The sequence below is a fragment of the Musca autumnalis genome, unplaced genomic scaffold, assembly GCF_047663935.1.
Source record: "Musca autumnalis isolate F117 unplaced genomic scaffold, ASM4766393v1 scaffold_2, whole genome shotgun sequence".
NCBI lineage: Eukaryota > Metazoa > Arthropoda > Insecta > Diptera > Muscidae > Musca > Musca autumnalis.
In genome coordinates, this window is record NW_027411755.1 from 31,920,195 (window position 1) to 31,927,747 (window position 7,553).

Sequence of the window (7,553 nt, forward strand, 5' to 3'; positions counted from 1 at the left end):
ATAGTAAATACTCTATTTCGCCATCACCCAAGACGTCTGTATACATGGCGATCGCCACAAGATAGTACAGAAAATCCAGTTAGAAATCAAATTGACTATATACTAATAAATCGACGCTACTGTTCTTGTGTTGTAACATGCTCCACATATCCCGGAGCGGACGTCCCTTCCGACCATAATCTTTTATTATGCAAAATGCGAATAAGACTTGGAATGCCAAGAAAAAAGGCTGCAAAAACTAAACTTAATCTAGAAAAACTAGAAGACCCATTAACAAAAGAAAGGGTAAAAGAATTTATAAACACCAAACTTAATAACGTCAACAGGCAATGCACTGAGGAGTTGTGGAATGAAATGAAAACTGTCTTTAAAACAACCTCAACTATATTAGGGACAAAAACCACCCGAAAAGAAGAACCTTGGATAACAACAGAAATCCTCGAACTTCGCGAAAAGCGAAAAATACACAAAAATACCAACTATGAAATTTATTGGGAAATAAACCAAGAGATTAGAAATGCCACACGAGCTGCAAAGAACGCTCAACTTAACAAACAATGTGAAGAAATCGAAAGGCTACACCGACTACACGACGATTTCAACCTACACAAGAAATAAAAAGAAGCATCCGGAATATACCGCAAAACTCATCCGGCTCTACTTGTCGACGAAAACAGTAAAGCTGTCTTCGAGACCAAAGAAAGAAAAAGTGTTTGGCACAAATATATCAAAACAACATTCACTGATGATGAAAGGCCAGAAAATAACACTAATACTGAATCAGACATAACAGGAAACCCGATCACGGAAGATGAAGTCAAATCGGCAATTCAGTCAATGAAAGTTAAGAAGACCGTCGGCCCTGATGAAATACCCGCAGAGATTTTGAAATTAATAGAGGGAAACAATATACAACTACTGCTGAAACTCTTCAATCACTTTTACGATACAAGACAATACCCCGACGACTGGTTAAAATCTACCTTTATAGCTATACCAAAAAAAAAGCACATGCACGAAAATGCGGTGATTATAGACTAATTAGTCTAATGTGTCATGCCCTAAAAATATTCATTAAAATACTACATAAAAAAATCTACCCTAAGTGTGAGCCAAATATGGGGAGAACACAATTCAGTTTCAAAGAAGGCATGGGAACGCGAGAGCCACTACTAAGTATTCAAGTCCTTATTCAAAAATGTAGAGATGTTCAAAAAGATATATTCTTATGTTTCGTCGACTACGAAAAAGCTTTCGATACGGTCAGACATGAAAAAATGATGGATATCTTGATGGATACCGGAATAACAGAAAAGGAAATAAGATGGATAAAAAACCTTTATTGGCAACAAACTGCAAACATTCAAGTTGATGGAGAACTCACTGACAATATCCCAATATCCAAAGGCGTTAGACAAGGGTGTATCCTATCACCTCTATTATTTAATTTATACTCCAACAAAATATTTCAAGAAGCAGTTGAAAACGTGCACATTGGCGTTAGGGTGAATTACTCTAAATTAATAAACAATATACGATACGCCGACGACACAACATTAATTGCCACTAGCCTATACGGTCTACAGAAACTGGTTAACTCGCTTACTCAAAAAAGCGAATTATACGGTCTTAAGATTAACATTAAGAAAACGAAATATATGGTAATAAGTAGAAAAAATTACCAAAACAACACATCATTGAAAATAAAAAATGACGAAATAGAACGGGTAAGGAGTTTTAAATATCTTGGGGTCCTTATAAATGACCAATGGGATGCCTCGAGAGAGATAAAATGCCGAATAGAAGTAGCTAGGCAATCCTTTTTTAACCATCGCAAAATATTAACAAGTCATGACGTCAACATCACAACAAAAATGCGCTTCATAAAATGTTATGTATGGTCCACTCTACTATATGCTGCCGAGACATGGACAATAAAGTCAATAGACCAAAAAAAACTGAACGCATTTGAAATGTGGATTTATCGCAGAACACTGAAAATTCCTTGGACTGACCGAGTACCAAATGAAGAAGTCCTTAGAAGAATGAACACTAAACGACAACTTCTTGATATCATAAAAAGTAGGAAGATATCCTATATGGGACACATAATGAGAAACGAAAAGTATTCTGTCATCCAGAGCATAATTAGATGTCAAATTGAGGGAAAAAGGCCAAGAGGAAGAAGAGAAATATCCTGGATAAAAAACATTTTGGAGTGGACAAATCAACCAAATGAAAGAAGCCTTATCAACGCTGCGAGGAATAGAGAGATCACCATTGCTGAATAATTTACCGATACATATTCATACACATATATCTATATATACAGCTAAAAATACTTAATTTGTTATTGTATGATCGCCAAAATCCGAATGCGGATCGGCAAATAAAGAAGAATAAGTATATTTGTTACAAGACATACAAAACACAGTTTTTTCTGAGCAAACAGGGGCAAATATCAAAAATGACTATGAAAACGTGACAAAATCGATTAGTTGTCAATGAGAGCCGTACCTAAAATTTTCTGAGCGACATTTTTCCAGAACATTTCGAAGCAGAAAAACGTCATCCTGTGGTACTTTTATAGCGGCTCTTAAAATAAAGGACGAAAATGACATTGAAAGAAGCGAGTTAGAAGGTCGAAGTGCTCTATAAAAATAATCCTCATTCAATTTGACTGAAGACATGTCATCTCAGAAATAAGCTAAAACTACAGTGAACAAAGATAAAAAGCTAATTTCTGATGGCTTACAGGGTGTCTAGCAAAAATTGCATCACGCCATAACGCGGAAGTTCGACTCACGGCGGATCTGTCCTTCGGGGTTCTTAATATACTCGCCAAGACCTTGCTTCCCCAAGAGGAATTTTCCGTGCCCCAGACTTTCACCTCCATTTTGTTGCACAGTGTAATTAATTAAAATGAAATAATTTTTTCCTGTCCTAAATTTGAGGGGAAAAAATTTCGACCACGGGTACCCCAAATGCCTTAATTATCTAATCGAATCTAATCTAATCTAAAAAATGTGTTCAACCAGGCGAAAAGTGCCACCTATGGGGCTATATCAAAGTGTCTATCTATCTTGACGACTTTTGATGGAAAAATTTTGTAACTGCAAATTACGGGTAGTTCGGTCAAATAATGTGGCTAAAACCTTCAAATACCGAAAACCGGGAGGTACCGTTATGTGGGGGGCTATACCAACATATGAACCTATGTTGACGATTTTTTGGCGAAGAAGTAACGTGACCACTGAGAACCTCAAATGTCAAATTATACCTAATTCGGATAAAAATGTTAGGTAAAACCCTCAAAATACCGAAAATCAGGAGGAACTGTTATATGGGGGCTATACCTTTTTTTACACCCTAGTATTTTCACCAAATTCTGGTAATCCTGTTTTCAGCGATATTATGCGTCGATGCTTCTTGACAGTACTCCAATAGCTCTAAATCCTACGGTGAGCAACTAAAATGGGTGGTGAGAGCGACAAATAACAAATGCCCTGTTCTAACAGGTACATTCTCAGTAAAAGTTCAACACTTTTGCCCGTTAATCGAAATTAACATTATTAACAAAAGGTAAGCATTTATTCGGACCGTCCACAATCGTTAAGATAGATAAATACCCAAAAAGTCTCGATATTTTGTCAGCAAGTTCATACGTCCAAAGAAGGCCGCACAATTTGGGGAAAAGGATATCGGTTGTGTAGCCGGTATCCAATTTGGCCATTGATGTTTCAATTCAGCAAAGCGGGCTGATATTTATTTCCTTTTAAAATTAATAAATATGCAACCAAAATAAGTCTTCCAATGTTCTGTTGTCTATGGTGATTAAAATAAATATGCCTCTAATAAAAGTGAAAAAGAAATACTTTCGTTCGAAGACGGATTTAATTATACCCTCAGCATTTATGCAAAGGAGGGTATATACACTTTCTTACGGGCAAAATGTGCCTCATCGAAATGATATTTTAGGCCCCAAGTATGTTGGGACGAATACCGTTTCAGACAATTTGGAGTTTATTAAGCCATGTCCGTCAGTCTGTCTGGCTGTCTGGAGCGATCAACCGATTCGGCCAAAAATTTGGCTTTGGTAATATTTTGCCCAAACTTTGTTTAAGTTTGAAGATAAGCCATATCGGTAAACTCCTTCATGGAACCTTCCTTATGTGGTTAACAAATGTTCCGAAAAAAGTGCGCACTGTAACTCTTCAAGGGAGTGACCGATTTGATCCATACTTTACACATCCTAATATATCTACCAGATATAGATCAGGTTTGAATATGGACTATATTCGTCCACTCCTTTGGGTACCTCATGCACAACATTTCGTATAAGTTCACTTTAAGATCTGCTCTCGAATCACTCTGATTTTTTTTTTGAAGCAACTTGCATTCTCTGCCTCAATTACTACGGTAAAATTTTTTCATGGGCAAGTTCACACTTCTAGAGAAAACAGCCCGAAAGGTGTAAAACCCCTATAACCGATTTGGTCCAAAATTTTGCTTTCGTCATAATTTGTAGTTTCAGTTCGAAGATGGAGAATACCGGTCCACAACTTCCGGTACTTCCCCCCAATATTTAGAAAATGTCACTAAAATGGTATAAACGATATCTCCTGTACCTCCCCCACAAAAGTTCAACATTTGTGTCTTAGTGAGGTTTAGGGTCCTTTGGAAATGTATGCCGATGTTGTTAGTTGTGGTCCTGTTTACAACGATATTATGTTTTCCGTGGACAAGTCCATGCTTTCTGGCATACTGGTCCAAAAGTTATACGATGACCCACTGAAATAACTAGTGTACGCGATATCTATCGAAAGGATATGACTCCCAAAATAAGATCCACTTCCATAATGCACTATGTCGGTCAATTCCTTCATGTACCTCCTCCGCAACACTTTTGCACTTTTATCCTAATCCACATTTTTGTCGGCAAGTTCAAATGTCCATAAAGGGCCAGAAAATTTTGAAAAGACCCTAAATACGTTCGATTTGACAGTAGATGAAAGTTTAAATTCACATAGGCTGAGGGTATATATCTGTGGGCAAAGCCGGCTGATAAGTTTTACTTGTTGCGTTCGTAATGTATACATTTTTCGACCCCATAAAGTACATATGTATATTCTTGAAAATCAGTGTCGATCTAGCCATGTAAGTCTGTCCGTCTGTTGTAATCACACTAGCATCCACAATATTTGAGCTAGAACGGTATATTTTTGCACCCGAGTGCTTTTTGGCATAGATAGGTAAAGTTCGAAGATTAGACGTTATGGTATAGCTTCCATATAACGGCACCGCCAAATTTCATGTTTTTCAGGATTTTAGATACATTTTTTGACCGAACTACCTATAATTGACATCCGAGGTAAAAAAACGCCTATATAACGGTACCTCCTGATTTTCTGAATTTTGCGGGTTTTATGTACATTTTTTGACCGCATTACCTGTATTTTGACCTTTGAGGTTACCAGTGGCGAGAAAATTTCTCCGACAAAAACTCATTTACTCAAAGAGTGACACATCTCCAAAAATCAAGTTTCGAGAAAAATGCGTCCTAAGTTGGCGATTGAAATTTGACTTCCCAAATTAAAAATATTATTACAATTTTGTTTTTTCAAAATAGTCTGGCTTAATCCCATTGTTGTTGTTTTAATATTTTAAAACAACTATTTTATTAGTGGAAAAGATTTGGCATTGTTCGCCAAGGGGTAAGGCAGGGAATACTATAGTTTCGATCCACGCCACTGGATCTCACCAGACTATTTTGAAAAAACAAAATTGCAAACGCTATCCCAATAAAAAAACGCCACAATGCTTCAAATATTATTACACCAAAAATAGAATAACCACTTGCACCATATTTTCCAAAGAGCTTGCCAAATATGTTTTAGCGCTTAATAAACTCTAAATTATGCCATACCCGTAGTAAATGAACTGTAACTGGAGATATCAGAAGGAACATTTAGTAGAAGTTGTAGACAAAATAAAAATTGCTAACTGAGAAAATGCATTTTTTGAATTATGCCACACTTTGAGTAAATGAACGACATGTAGGTCCATGTTTTGGTGTAACGGTACTTCCCAACTTTCGGTATATTGAGGATTTGACCTACTTTTTTGAGGATAATTTCGCATTTGAAGTTCCCAATGATCATAAAAATTCTCCACAACATTTGATCGAACTTGCCGTAATTTGACATTTGAGGTTCTTAGTGTTCACAAAATTTTAGCCAGGTCCGTCCGTCTGTCTGGCTGCAGAGCACAATAACTTTCGAAGTTCCCAATGATCATAAAATTCTCCACAAAATTTGATCGAACTTGCCGTAATTTGACATTTGAGGTTCTTAGTGTTCACAAAATTTTATCCAGGCCCGTCCGTCTGTTTGTCTGGCTGCAGAGCACAATAACTTTCGAACGGATCAGCCGATTCGGTCCAAAATTAGTAATATTTTGTCCTTTTGCTTTTGTCCAAACTTAGACTACGTTCGATGATCAGCCATATTGGTTCACACCTCGGGTACCTCACCCACAAAAGTTCAAAACTTTTCATTAAATTGGTGCACAACTCTCCAAGGCTGTAACCGATTTGATCCATAGTTTGCACATGGTAATATGTATTTCTACCAGACATAGATAAGGTTCGAATATGCACAATATCGGTCCACCCCACAAAATTTTAGAAAAGTCCAGTTTATGAGGCCTGTTCTCGATTCGCTTTGATTCTTGACAACAACATGTATTCGCTGCTCCTATTACGACGGTACAAGTTTTTTCAGGGACACGTCCATACTACCTGAGAAAATGGCCCGCAAGCCGTAAGAAAACCCTTACGGCCACCATGTGTAGTGTCTGAGCGCATGATAACTCTCGAATGGATCAGTCCATTCGATCCAAAATTTAGCATTCGTAATATTTAGTCCAAACTTAGTGAAAGTTGAAAGATGAACCTTATCGGTCCATTCCGTCAGGTACCTCCCATACAAAATATCGGAAAACTGCAGCTTAAGGTCTACTCTTGCCACCACTTGTATTCGCTTTCCCCAGTACACGTTTTTTCAGGGGAAAGTCCATACTTTCTGAGAAAATATCTTAAAAGCTGTAAAAAAACTGCTATGCCACCAAGAGTGATGGCACGATAACTTTCGAACGGATGAACCGAATTGGTCCGAAATTTGGCCTTCATAATATTTGTCCAAACTTAGTTTAAGTTCGAAGAAGATGATATCTGGTCCCTTTTTTGGGTAGCTTAGCCTCAAAAACGCAAAAAAGCACTAAAATGGTATGCACGATTATCTTGAACGGAGCACCCAATTTGGATCTCCTAATATTTTGTCCAAATGTAGATAACTTCGAAAATGGTACATATCGGTCTTCTCCATTTTCGTTTATGTGCAGTTTTCGGTCTCTGTGGTACTGTTTACAGCGATATTATGTTTTTCGTGGACAAGTGTATGCCTCGGGTCATAGTGGTCCAAAACCTCTAAGTTATACGATGAACAACTGAAATGGCTTGAGGGTGCGCTATCTATCTATCGAAAAGAAATGAC